At 45.3% G+C, this 15,287-nt stretch overlaps 1 protein-coding gene across 1 annotated transcript in view; it reads left to right on the plus strand.

Moving 5' to 3' along the window:
• The window catches only part of LOC124606386 (UDP-glycosyltransferase UGT5-like), a 53,381-nt gene that overhangs the window by 23,772 nt on the left and 14,322 nt on the right, over positions 1-15,287 (plus strand). The window lies entirely within an intron of this gene.

Raw genomic sequence — 15,287 nt, forward strand, 5'->3', positions numbered from 1 at the left:
CCTTAGGATAATTTAGGTTAAGTAGTGTGTAAGCTTAGGGACTGATGACCTTAGCAGTTAAGTCCCATAAGGTGTCACACACATTTGAACATTTTTCAAGCAGTCAATGTGAGCACGTATGATAGCCAAATACTTCATTGTTTTGTTTTTTTTTGTAAGTCAGGGGAGGGGGAACTTGCTTCACATCTACTCCCTATACGTACACTCTGGAAATGTTCAGATACCAATCCAATAAATGCTTGGACAAGGTCCATCATTCCTTTTTATGGCTTTCCATCTCTTTAATTTTGCACACTTGCCATACGCAATGTCCTCCAAAATCCATACAGTTATACAAGAAGTTTATCAATGGACGATAAACTGAGGATAACCGGTTTCATATAGAAAAAAGAGATATCTACGAATTATTGATGACGCATTTAAATTATTTTATTATAAACAGTCATTAACGGCCACGAAATGCTGAAATACTGTCTTCATATGGTTGCATGCGTGACATCATCATCAAGTGGCTGTTTTACACTTATGAAAAACCAGTACTTACCGTTGTCGATGATGTTTGTTCAAAAAATGGTTCAAATGGCTCTGAGCATTATGGGACTCAACTGCTGAGGTCATAAGTCCCCTAGAACTTAGAACTACTTAAACCCAACTAACCTAAGGACAACACACACATCCAGGCCCGAGGCAGGATTCGAACCTGCGACCGTAGCGGTCGCGCGGTTCCAGACTGTAGCGCCAGAACCGCACGGCCATCAGCGGCTGGCGATGATGTTTGTGTGTCGTGATACGCTAATATTAAAGAGACTTCTAAGTGATAAGGGCTGGAAATGAAAACGTAGATCATTGCTATTCAGAACGCAAAAATATGAGAATAAGTGTATGATCCATGCCCTTTAATGATACTGTTCTATCTTTTCTTTCAGACTTTCCAATAAACATGTAATATTACAGCATTGAAATAAACTAACAGAAAAAATCCCAATACCAACAAGGAATTGTCACATAAACGAAAGAATCTGCCACGGCACTTAGATAGGTGAAGAAATTGTTGTGGCGTAACAAGACAGCTACGCCACACTGAAGTAGCCGAAAGGCACGCGTAATTTCAAGGAGCTAGATAGAGGTCTGAAACACGATACTTATTAATGTTATAAAGAAAAGTATGTAGCTACTAGGACACTTAACTTGTATATCTTCATTGGTTTACAACGTTCTTGGTGATACAAGTGAGACTCTATCTTGAGGTACATGCAATGTTACAAATGGCACCTTGCTAGGTCGTAGCCATGGACTTAGCTGAAGGCTATTCCAACTGTCTGCTCGGCTAATGAGCAATGCATGCTAACTATTTCCTCGGCTAATGAGCGATGCTTCGTCCGTGTAGTCGCTAGCAATGTCGTCCGTACAACTGGGGCGAGTGCTATTCCGTATCTCGAGACCTGCCTTGTGGTGGCGCCCGGTCTGCGATCACACAGTGGCGACACGCGGGTCCGACATGTACTAAATGGACCGCGGCCGATTTAAGCTACCACCTAGGAAGTGTGGTGTCTGGCGGTGACACCACATTCCTCCCCCGCAAATCGGCGAACGGTCGTGTTATAAGGCTTCCGCCCGCCGTGGGGAGGACCCCATGTTGACATATGCGATGAGGTGGGGAGCCTAACAACAGGCGAGGCTGTGCCACCCGCACCCGGCCATTCGGTCCGAGGGGACCTAGGAAACGCCTGAAAACCTAGTCCAGGGTGCACGTCAACATGCGGTGTCTGCGCCCGTAATGAGACAGGAGGGGCCGAAGGGTCGACCTCCATTGCGTCGGGGTACCCGACGCGCGATGACGTCATGTGGTCCGGAGCGGGCAAGAGGTCCATGGCGGAGGACAGCTGGTCACGGGTAGCGATCGGCGGCGCGTGACCCAGGGAGGCGCCCGGCGGCAGCAGCGAAGCGTCTAATGCGGGCGGCGCCGGCTGGAGGACAGGCGGCGGCGGCGGCGGCTGCGGCGGCGCGTCGCCATGGGGCAAAATGGAAGGCATCGTCGGTAACACCTGGGGATGAGGCGAGCCAGTAGACGGGTCCCCAGGGCGCTGACCGGACGGCACCGTCGCTGAAAGCAGACGGGGAGCGGCAGAACACGTGCGACGACAGAGGCACAACTGATTGAGATGCCGACGCACCTCACCAGAGGCCCCCAAAACCAAATACATCGTGCGGCCGAGGCAGCGAAGAATGCGCCCTGCAAGCCAACGCCGTGAACCTCGATAGTTGCAATAGAATACAACGTCGCCTGGAGCAAAAGCAGAAGTCTGCCGCTGCACAGGAACCTGATGCGGCGGGTGCAGCAAAGACATCAAGGTTCGATGAGGACGACCGTGGAGCAACTCAGCCGGCGAGCGACCATCTCGGGGCTGAGAGTGATACGAAGACAAAAAGAGCAACAAGGCGTCCTCCCGAGAATGCGACTCTTTCATCTTCAACATCTGTGACTTGAAAGTCCGGACCAATCGTTCAGCGGCACCGTTTGACTGAGGCGAAAACGGCGCGGATGTCAGATGTTGAATACCATTGGCCTGGCGGAATGACTGAAATTCTGCGGACATGAATTGCGGGCCATTGTCGGAAACAATAGTCTGCGGAAGACCTTCAATGCAAAAGATAGCAGACAACGCTTGGATGGTGGCAGAGGACGTCGTGGAAGACATCCGGACAACAAAAGGAAAATTACTGAAGGCATCTACCAGAACCAACCATCGAGCATTCCAGAATGGACCAGCAAAATCGATGTGCAAGCGTTGCCAAGGGGAAGTGGCATTTGGCCATGCAAAGACTTTCCGTGGCGGTGCGGATTGTTGTTCGGCACACGCCATGCAAGAAGAACACATATTCGTAATCGCAGCATCGATTCCGAACCAAGTACAGTGCTGACGAGCAAGTTGTTTCGTTCGCACTATACCCCAATGTCCTTGGTGAAGAAGCCGTAAAACAGAGGACTGTAACGAACGTGGGACCACGACGCTGGACTGATCATTATCAGAACGCAACAACAAAACACCACGTCGAACAAAAAGTCTCTCCTTGTGAGCAAAAAATCGGCGAACCAACGGATCCTCGATCCGTGACTTTGACAAGGGCCATTGCGTAGCAACAAAACGCAAAACGGTAGCAAGGACAGGGTCAGCAGCTGTGGCTGTAGCTACATGACGAAAATCAATAGGAAACGATTCGACCACTTCATCTGTTTCCGAATCAATGAACATGCAAGCAAGTTCGGAAGAATCGAATGCTTTATCCGCAGCAACAGGCAAACGGGACAACGCATCGGCGTTTCCGTGCTTAGCAGTGGACCGATACAAGATATCGTAGCGGTACTGCGAGAGGAAGAGAGACCAGCGAATGAATTTCTGCACTGTACGCGGAGGTACAGGCTTGTGCGGATGGAAAAGCGACGTCAAAGGTTTGTGGTCTGTGATGATGGTAAAGTGACGACCATACAAGAAATCATGGAACTTAGTAACACCAAACACGAGAGCCAAAGCTTCTTTCTCTATCTGTGAATAATTTCTTTGCGCAGACGAGAGCAATTTGGACGCAAAGGCAATAGGGCGATCATGCGAGCCAACTTTGTGCACAAACACAGCACCGATCCAGAAATCCGATGCATCTACCATCAACAAAAGGGGTTTCTGGGGATCGAATGGCGTAAGGCAAGTATTAGAAAGCAACGCCGATTTCAACTGGCGAAAGGCGCATTCGCATTCCGTCGTCCAGACGAACGGAACACCCTTACGGCGTAAGCTATGAAGCGGAGCTGAAATAGAAGAGGCATTGAGCAGAAAGCGATGATAATAGTTAATTTTACCCAACACACTCTTTAGCTGTTTCATATTTTGTGGCGAAGGCAAATGTTGAATGGCACGGAGGTGCTCTGGACTCGGATGTATGCCTTGGGCATTGATGACATGGCCCAGGTATGGTAAGTCACGAGCAAGAAACACACATTTGTCCTTCCGCAAGCGAAGACCATGTTGGCGCAATACCTGAAATAACGTTCGGAGGTGTGCTAAATGCTCGTCTGCCGTCTTTCCGGAGATCACAATATCGTCCAGATAGTTCGCAGCAGTAGGGACCGACGCACAAATAGTTTGTAAATATTGCTGAAACAATGCAGGGGCGGATGCACACCCGAATGGCAGTCTTTTCAAGCGGTACAAACCAAGATGCGTGTTAACCACCAAGATGCGATGGGATTCGGTGTCCACTGGGATTTGCAAGTACGCATCTGCTAGGTCCAACTTGGAAAAGTATTTACCCGGGCACAGTTTATCAAAAAGATCTTCCGGGCGGGGTAAGGGAAAAGTTGCAATCACGAGTTGTGGATTCACTGTTGCCTTGAAGTCCACACAAAGTCTCAATTTTCCGGAAGGTTTTGGCAAAATTACTAAGGGCGAGGCCCAGAGAGATTCTAAATCAGAGTGATTCTAAATCGTGTAATGTTCTTGCGACCTCATCACGCAATGCGTGAGGAACATTGCGCGCTCTGAAAAATTTCGGTTGCGCGTTTACTTTCAGTTCCAAATGTGCTTCATAGTTTTTAGCGCAACCTAGGCCCGGTGCAAAAATGTCTGCAAATTCTTCACATAACCGAGCAACACTGTCTGAAGGCACAGTCTGATTCACTGATAGGACCTGATTTACTATAGACATGTTAAACAATTGAAATAAATCTAAACCAAACAAGTTCACTGCAGTAGACGAACGAAGAACGTAAAATGACACAAGTTTTGTATGTTGCAAGAAGGCTGCACTGTCCGAACACAGGAATTTTCTGTCCTGAATATGTACTGAGCTGAACATTTGCGGCACGCAACGGAGGTTTGCCCAGTTGTTTGTACGTGTCGTGATTGAGCAATGAAACTGCAGCTCCGGTATCGAGCTGGAATGGAATAACCTTGCCATTAAAGTCCAAATCTACAAAAAGTTTATTGTCCTGCTGACGGCAAGAGTGACTGTCTCGAGCAATTTGAACTGATACAGGTACAGCATCACTTGCTAATTGACATGATTTCCGGCGACGTCGACGCACACTTTTTGTGGGACGAACACAGTCACTGTGAGAGAAAGTGACACTGGACAAAGTGGAATTAACTACATGAATGTCCATGGGTGAAGGTCCACGATCCTGAGTGTCCTTGGTTCGATTCCGGCGCGAAGCAAAGGGCCTGGAATGATTGTGATTGTCTGATCTGAGCTTTTTCTGAACATGCCCTTTCTTATTACAGAAAAAGCAAATAGCTTGGCGTGACGGGCAATTTTCACGCGAATGTCTAGTAGCACACCGCGGGCATGATTTCACTGCATTTGTGTGCTGGCGCGGCACACCTGGTTTAGAGCGTGGCAGCAGCTGCGTTGATGTGCGCGAGGGCAGTTGACCGGGCCGCGCAGCGCGCCCGGCAGGCCGGTTAATGTTACACACGGCTGGCGAAGTTGCAAAAGATTCCTGAGCACAGTCAAGTGTGTCTTGCCTGTCCAATATGTCTATCACTTGTTGAAGGGAGGGATTAACTAGTTTCAAAATCTGCTCCCGTATGCGAACATCAGAAACGTTCTGTGCAATTGCATCACGTACCATTGTATCTGAATAAGGGAGGCCACATTCATACTCAAAATCACACTCCCTTGTAAGGCCTTGCAATGTGGCAAGCCACTCTCTATTAGTTTGACCAGCCGTACGTTTTGTACGAAAGAACGTATACCTTTTTGCAACTACATGAACTGTTTCTTTGAAATAGGCGTCCAATGCCGACAAAATGTCTTCGTAGGACAGAGTTGCTACGTTGCGTCAGGGAAACAATTTCACTATCACACGGTACGCTTGCACGCCGACACAAGACAATAAGTGAGGCTGCCGCTCGTTACCTTGAATTCTGTAGGCGGCGAGATGAAATCCAAACTGGCGTGACCACTCAGTCCAGGATTCCACGTCAGGGTCGTAGGGCCTAAAAGGCGGTGCAACTGCGAGTTGTGGCTGTGGGAGTGGTGAAGCGGCGGCTGCCGCATCGGTTTGAATGGCATGTTGACCCTGGACGAGCTGTCCAAGGGCATCCAATAACGCCTGCGTCTTCTGAGTCTGTTAGCGATAAAATTCGGACAGTACATCTGGCGAAGCCATGACACAAATAAATTTAAGCAATTAGAAAGAACAAGACCCTTTCCGTTGACTTGTCACCAACTGTTGTGGCGTAACAAGACAGCTACGCCACACTGAAGTAGCCGAAAGGCACGCGTAATTTCAAGGAGCTAGATAGAGGTCTGAAACGGGATACTTATTAATGTTATAAAGAAGAGTATGTAGCTACTAGAACACTTAACTTTTATATCTTCATTGGTTTACAACGTTCTTGGTGATACAAGTGAGACTCTATCTTGAGGTACATGCAATGTTACAAATGGCGCCTTGCTAGGTCGTAGCCATGGACTTAGCTGAAGGCTATTCTAACTGTCTGCTCGGCTAATGAGCAATGCATGCTAACTATCTGCTCGGCTAATGAGCAATGCTTCGTTCGTGTAGTCGCTAGCAATGTCGTCCGTACAACTGGGGCGAGTGCTATTCCGTGTCTCGAGACCTGCCTTGTGGTGTGCGATCACACAGTGGCGACACGCGGGTCCGACATGTACTAAATGGACCGCGGCCGATTTAAGCTACCACATAGCAAGTGTGGTGTCTGGCGGTGACACCACAGAAATCGTCGTCTGTGGTCTGTGGAACAGAGAGATAAGATCTTAGAAGAAGATGAGTCAGATAACATGAACGGCACTGTTGTCACATTTGAACTATAGCTATCTGAATGTCTTCTAACAATAGGGAAATTCATCGGAGGGGTGTTGTGATAATCTGGGGATTTTTCCTTTGTTTACACTGGGGTGATTACGTTTTGGTTGAAGGTAAAATGAAAGTAGGCATCTTTGACAAGATTTAAGAAACGATATGCGTCCCATACAATGACAAGAGTTTGGAGATGACACTTTGTTTATCAGTGTAATGTCACTCCTGTCCACAATACAAGGACCAATGCATCTTTAGCCTAAGAAACTCCAGTGGATATAATGGGGAATCCTGCTCATACTCTTTATCTGCATGTAGAAATTAATATTGTTGTTACAATAACATCTGTCTTAGTAACATTGCATTAAGTCATTTGCTCATGACATATTATTCCTGTCGGAGTAATGACGTACTAACACAGGCTGCATACAAGCAAGTACAGAGAGAATCAGATGTGGAGAAGCTGGCTGACTGAGGAAGAGCCAGAAATAATTGAGTACTTTTAGCAAATGAGATGCAAAATAACTTAAATAGATTATGAGGAAGAGAACATAGATAGTGTTGATAGTGTAGCACATATTCTCAGTATCTGTCAGACAGAAGAAAGACAACTGGGTATCCCAAATATCAAGCTATGGAGATGATAAAAAAATCTTTATTCCTCTCTGGAACACCGAGTGACTTTTTGCAGCATTGTAGTGCTGTTTCAGAGTCATCTAGCTGAAGCACATTGTTAAAGCCAAAGTATTGGATTTCGTATGGCTATGATGGACAGATGAAAGGAATTTGATTTCAAATCAAATGGCTCTAAGCGCTACAGGACTTAACATCTGAGGTCATCAGTCCCCTAGACATAGACCTACTTAAAGCTAACTAACCTAATGACATCACACACATCCATGCCCGAGGCAGGATTCGAACCTGCGACTGTAGCAGCAGCGCGATTCCAGACTGAAGCGCCTAGAACCGCTCGGCCACAGCGGCCGGCGGAATTTGATTTGCGAAGAGAAGTGTTTAGAACACTAGTTACTACGAAACCCAGGAAGACAATATTGCATCTGAAACTTATATCTCTTATCTGAAGACCCATCAATCCTCACTGAGCATAGGAAGGTCTGATGTCAACCTATGTATTAAACACATTTCTTACCCAACCATTCATTGCTATCTCGCATTGTATAGTGTCCGCTTTTTGTGCAGTGGTGATTTTCCTCAATTTTATTGAACTGTGTGTAGTCAAGACAAAGATTTAGTGGACAAAGTGTTATTTTGTTCTTCTCGATTTGGATACTTACCCACCGTCAAGCCAGTTCTGTTTGCCATCGACAAACATGGGAAGAATGTTTTATAAGAACGTTCCATGATCTGATTTTGGTGCTACAAAGGAGGAATGAGGACGAGTGATGAATTCTATAGGCGCTGTGGTTACTCACTAACATTTAAAAAAATTCAGTACAGTAAACTCAGATAACACATTTATTCACATCGTCAATTACAAACTCATTTACACTTTTTCACGCACGCTGCAGAGGGCAACACAGTGTACAGTTTTTGTAAAACTCTAACACGTTGTGTACAAGTGTCTTATTCACCAACTTCCTCACCACCCTGGTATATCTCAAGGGGAAGAACATCTGGATGGATCAATGGATCCTCGTGCCACCCAGGTGCCGGAAAATGGTGAATCTTATTTTGTCATCTCTCCGGCGCCAAACCTCTTCTATCATCGCTCTCTTCCCCTTCCCCAACTATCGTGCTTTGATATCCTCCTGAAGTACAATTACTTCTTCAGTTCTTGGTTTTAGTTTTGAGGGATATCCCTTCACCTTGTGACAGCTTCCTAGCAGCAGCAGATATTCGTTATTTGATCTACCCATCTAATCTTCAACAATCTTCTGTAGCATCACGTTTTCAAAAGTTCTTTTCTCTTCTTTCCTGGAGTGTTTATGTACCACATTGCCGGCCGGGGTGGCCGCGCGGTTCTAGGCGCTACAGTCTGGAACGGCGTGACCGCTACGGTCGCAGGTTCGAATCCTGCCTCGGGCATGGGTGTGTGTGATGTCCATAGGTTAGTTAGGTTTAAGTAGTTCTAAGTTCTAGGGGACTAATAACCTCAGAAGTTAAGTCCCATAGTGCTCAGAGCCATTTGAACCATTTTTTTGAACCATATTTCACATCCATACAGGGCTACACTCCAGACAATACCTTCAGAAAAACTTCCTGATAGTTAACTCCATATTCAATGTTAAAAAAAACTGAAACAGGAACACTTTTCTTACGAGTGGAAGTTTACATTTTACACCTTCTCTACTTCATCCGTCATCAGTTATTTTACTGCCCAAATAGCGGAACGTATCCATTGTTTTTAGTATCTTATTTCTTAATCTAACCCCTGCACCACCTGATTTAATTCTACAACATCTCTTTACTTTTTCTGGTTTTGATAATGTTCATCTTATATCGTTCAAGACGCTGTCCATTCCGTTCACCTAATCTTCGAAGTCCTTTTATATCTCTTTACAGGAATACCACGTCACTGACCAACTACGAAGATTTTATTTGTTTTCTCTGAATTACAATTCCTTCTCTAAATTTTTCTGTGGATTCCTTTACTTCTTGTTCAGTGCACAGACTGATTAACATCAGGGATAGGCTACAGGCACGTTTCACTCCCTTCTCACCACTGCTTCACTTTTATTCCCCTTCACTCTTTATAAAAGTTTTTGTTGCCTGTAGTTTACTCTGCTACGTTCCAAATTGTGCATCCCAATTGACACTGTCAGAAGCTTTCTTCAAATCCAACAGCTATAAACGTCGGTTTCCCCTGCCTTAACCTGTCTTCTAAGATAAGTGAAGGAAAGACAAACCTACGTTTATAGCTTCTAAGATAAGATGTAGTTTCAGTATTACCTCATGTGTGCCTATATTTTTCCGAAATCCAAACTGATCTTCCCAAAGATCGGCTTCTACCAGTATTTTTCAGTCTTTTGTAAATAATTCGTGTTACTGTTTCGCAACCATGACTACTGGTAGTTCGGTAATATTCAACCTGTCAGTACATGCTTTCTTTGAGAATGAAATTGTGAGATTCTCTTGAACTCTGAGGGTATTTTATCAGTCTGAAACATTTTGGAAACCAGGTAGAATAGTTTTGTTATTGCTGGATCACCCAAGGATATCAGAATATCAGAAATCTATCAGCGGACATATAGGTGACTGTTTCAGTATTAATTGTACGTGTAGTGGTACACATGAATAGGACCATGTCGGTTTTCTTGGTTTGGTGTCCTATTTTAACATATAATGGTGAAGTGAAATCAATTCCCGTTATTGCAAACGGTCTTGTAGGTTGAACTCTATCCAGTGGTAGTGGAGCCCTCATATCTTCATATCAGCGACTGTGTGTTATCTAGCAGGGTAAACAACTTTCCGAACAGTTTACCGTCCTCGCAGTGGCCTAAATTCTTCGCGCAGTTCTCCTAGTGCAATGCGTACACGGAGATGAAGCATCGTTATGTGCATGTGTTTGATAAGTTGATTCATGAAATGCTGAGGTCTGTCCAAAAGAAATGGGTGCTTTGTCTTAACTGAACAATGCATCACATTGTATTCTACCACCAGGCCAAATCACGCCATCGGACAGGAAAGGATTGCATCGAACAATTCTGATATTTTTGTTGACTGTTCTCTCTTACACAAAGCAGATAGTTCTGCAATGATTAGCTCCTTTTTAACACTTCTGGCACAGTATATTCAGGCGTTTTGTAATTACAGAGCACGAAAACTGCTAGAACTTCTAATCCTGTTCTTTGTTATGTCAACAAATCGAAATACAAGAGCCGTGATGTGCAGTATTTGCCAGTATGAACTAAATTTTCATTGTTGAATTGGGTGTAGGGTGATAGTGACAGTTGCTCGTGTTTTTGTTTCTGCCATTGATTTCCGTGTAGCTGGGATGTCCTGGGGCAATAACGGCTTGCCTTCAGAAAGCCATAGTGGGCTACACCACCGGATGCCAAGCGTCCACAGCAGATCTATTTCAGGTCCCTATCTGATGTGAGGTGCAGGATTTTGACTTCCAGGACAGTGTCTCCATTGGCTTGCTGTAGTTTAAGAAAATATTTCTATCACACGGTTACAGATGAAGATTTTCTGTTTGTTTGGATCATTTGGTGTTCACTTCAAGGTGACTGTCAAGTCGTTCCACAAAGTATCTCTGTTGGTATCAAACCCCGTTGCCTGGCAAAAGGATTGAAGGTGTCGGAAGCCGACCAATGTGGCAAGCAATTCCGACCCAGGCAAGGTTACCTTCTTGACTGGTGCCAGCCTGTTCTTGCTGCAAACGTACCCATCCACCTGCGATTGTGCAACAAATGATGAAACTTTGAGACCCAAGAGTGTAAACAACAAGCAAGATCCATGGGAAAAATTTCCTACCATGCAAAACCACCCAGCACAAGTAATTAGAAATTAGTTTAGCGACAATCCCAAAGGAGTGGACAGAGCAAGAGGCTCATGTAACTGAGCGACTGGTCAAAGACCATTTCTGTTGGCTGCCAGTTAGTCAATGAGGCCTTCAGCTATCCTTTGGTAATTAGTACTAAAATTATTCCCAAGATCTGCATTGAGGTCTTGATTCCAAGGTCTTTGCTATGCCATATTGCCTTCAGTTATTTAGAATTAGTCATCCATTTGGAAAGAGGAAAGCTTGTCTGAAGAAGAGTCTTAACAAGACTCTTCTTGAGAATGCAGAGTCGTCACTGTCTCTACCATTAGGCACAAAAAAATGGTTCAAATGGCTCTGAGCACTATGGGACTTAACATCTGTGGTCATCAGTCACCTAGAACTTAGAACTACTTAAACCTAACTAACCTAAGGACATCACAAACATCCATGCCCGAGTCAGGATTCGAACCTGCGACCGTAGCAGTCGCGCGGTTCCGGACTGAGCGCCTAGAACCGCTAGACCACCGCTGCCGGCATTAGGGACAAAGTCGTCCAAGGACAAGAACTGTCAATGTGTGCTGACTCTTGCGGGTGTTTGTCAATATTTAGTACTGCTAGCTCTATTATGATTTCTGACAAAAGAAATGTGCTTGGGGCAAATCTTAGTGGCAAACCTTTCGAGTGATATGTTATGACACTACTGGCCATTAAAATTGCTACACCACGAAGATGACGTGCTACAGACGCGAAATTTAACTCACAGGAAGAAGATGCTGTGATATGCAAATGATTAGCTTTTCAGAGCATTCACGCAAGGTTGGCGCTGGTGGCGACACCTACAACGTGCTGACATGAGGAAAGTTTCCAACCGATTTCTCATACACAAACAGCAGTTGACCGGCGTTGCCTGGTGAAACGTTGTTGTGATGCCTTGTGTAAGGAGGAGAAATGCGTACCATCACGTTTCCGACTTTGATAAAGGTCGGATTGTAGCCTATCGCGATTCCAGTTTATCATATCGCGACATTGCTGCTTGAATTGGTCGAGATCCAATGACTGTTAGCAGAAGATGGAATCGGTGGGTTCAGGAGGGTAATACGGAACGCCGTGCTGGATCCCAACGGCCTCGTATCACTAGCAGTCGATATGACAGGCATCTTATCCGCATGGCTGTAACGGATCGTGCAACCGTCTCGATCCTTGAGTCAACAGATGGGGATGTTTGCAAGACAACAACCATCTGCACGGACAGTTCGACGACGTTTTCAGCAGCATGGACTATCAGCTCGGAGACCATGGCTGCGGTTACCCTTGACGCTGCATCACAGACAGGAGCGCCTACGATGGTGTATTCAATGACGAACGTGGGTGCACGAATGACGAATAACAAAACGTCCTTACAGCATCATGATGGTCGCATCCGTGTTTGGCGACATCGCGGTGAACGCACGTGGTAAGCGTGTATTCGTCATCACCATAGTGGCGTATCACTCTCCTTGATGGTATGGGGTGCCATTGGTTACACGTCTCGATCACCTCTTGTTCTCATTGACGGCACTTTGAACGATGGACGCTACGTTTCACATGTGTTACGACCAGTAGCTCTACCCTTCATTCGATCCCTGCGAAACCCTGCATTTCAGCAGGATAATGCACGACCGCATGTTGCAAGTCCTGTATGGGCCTTTCTGGATATAGAAAATGCTCGGTTGCTGCCCTGGCCAGCACATTCTCCAGATCTCTCACCAATTGTAAACGTCTGGTCAATGGTGGCCGAGCAACTGGCTTGTCACAATACGCCAGTCACTATTCTTGATGAACTATGGTATCGTGTTGAAGCTGCATGGGCAGCTGTACCTGTACACGCCATACAAGCTCTGTTTGACTCAATGCCCAGGCGTATCAGGGCCGTTATTGTGGCCAGAGGTGGTTGTTCTGGGTACTGACTTCTAAGAATTTATGTACCCAAATTGGGTGAAAATGTAATCACATGTCAGTTATAGTATAATGTATTTGTCCAATGAGTACCCGTTTATCATCTGCATTTCTTCTTGGTGTAGCAATTTTAATGGCCGGTAGTGTATATAATCCATGGCGGTGTAGACTCCATTATCAGTTTGTTCAATATAATATCAAAATAGCCTAGTGATCTCTCTCTCCTCTTTGTGAAGGGCAGTTTTAAGAAAGATAGGTCCACATCTCAAACTAGTCGTCTCGGGAGTTTGCGGAATCGTAACAAGGTTAGGAGTTTGTCTGACAGTAAGTCAGTAAATCTGGTCCTGTTTCAAGGCCATCATTCAAGGACAGAAAGTGTGGTTCATGTGAGGAAGCATCGAACACTATCCTGTATCCGACGCCTTCATTGTTACATTTCTTCATACGCGATGTGGCAAGTAAAATATGTTTCTAACGGTATAGGCCCCATGTGCAACTTGTACTGATCCCGTGAAACGTAATTTGATGTGGTCTAATGATAAACGACCTTCGGTTCTTCACTTCCTTGGAGCTTGTTTTGTAAGGAACGAAGGTGTGTTTCTACAGCAGTGTGATTGCTGGAGAACAGTATTTCCTTCTTCCGAGGCAGGCATACAAATCTGCAGCCATCTCTCATGTGGTATGACTCTCAGAACGCTTGCAAGGCTGGGTGGTGCTTGGATGTCAACGCTCACTTTTACTGGTCTGTTATTCCAGTTGTGCCCAAGTCCCAGAAGCCGTCTACTGACTCGTCAGCCCATTGAAGCTACCCTGAATGAAGATAATGGTTAACTTGTTAACCGCAGTACCAGGTCTGCTTTCACTAAGAACAAATCCAAAGATTGCTGGAAGAAGAACCAATGAAGATGACACTTTGAGTGTTCAAAGTCACCAATTTGGAATAATGATGAGCTCCAGTTAGGGCTCCAATAGGCAGATCTTCAGTGTCTCTTCTCGGATCTGCCAGCCATATGCCATTAATCATATGTTCCTTCGTGCGGTACACCATCGTACCAAAACGGATCTTCCTCTTTGAAAGGAATGAAGTGCAAGATGACTCAAATGTTATTATCTCCAGAGTTGTGTTTCAGCAGACAGTCGATCAAGGAATGATGGATAATCTTGACTGACTCCCTGTGTGTAGGATGGCAAGTGTCGGCATACTCCTAGAACTGGGCCTTTGACACTGACATGAGTTGTTTGCAAGTGTGTGAAACTGGAATTAGTCGTTTGAGTCATGTTCACCGTCGTGAGGTGGTTACTAGATGGAAATACGGTGCTCACCGTTACGTTTTGCACAGGGTGCCTTTCCTCGTTTAAAGCACTTGACTCTTTTGTGGCCACATTTGAGACATAAGAAGCAGCGGTTCATTTTCTCCAGGGTATCTATTCCAGCCCCTGTAAGTTTGAAACCTTTCGGAAATCTTGGCCCCAGTGCTCCCTTTCTTTGCAGCAGACACAGAAACGGCCTGAATTTTGATATTTCTTCTTCATTCCACCTTTCGTTTTAACTTTCACTTGAAAATCAGATGGTATAGGTTTATATCTGTCTCGTGGAGAGGTATCTCCATGTGTTTTGTGTGTGGTGATGGTTACCCCAACTCTTCGTTTAGAAACTCTGTGTTGTGTCCGATTTCCATCTTGGATCTTTTGCCTTCATCCATGGATAAATTACTTTCTGCAGATCTCCTCTGGGAATGTATGTAGATTTTTGGGGACGAGCACTCTCCAGTAAGAATCCACATCCACTCTTAATGCTTGGTCCGCTTATGGCACACAGTGTGGGTGGTATTGAGAGCCCCTGAACTATGAGATTCTCAGAGAATGAAGGTGGCTTCGGATAAGTCTATTCTTATCGCAGTATTTAGTTTTCAAAATTTGCATCGTCTGTATATATACAGGGTGAGTCACCTAACGTTACCACTGGATATATTTCGTAAACCACATCAAATACTGACGAACCGATTCCACAGACCGAACGTGAGGAGAGGGGCTGGTGTAATTGTTTAATACAAACCATACAAAAATGCACAGAAGTATGTTTTT

The sequence above is a fragment of the Schistocerca americana genome, chromosome 3 (genome assembly GCF_021461395.2).
Source record: "Schistocerca americana isolate TAMUIC-IGC-003095 chromosome 3, iqSchAmer2.1, whole genome shotgun sequence".
Classification (NCBI taxonomy): Eukaryota; Metazoa; Arthropoda; class Insecta; order Orthoptera; family Acrididae; genus Schistocerca; species Schistocerca americana.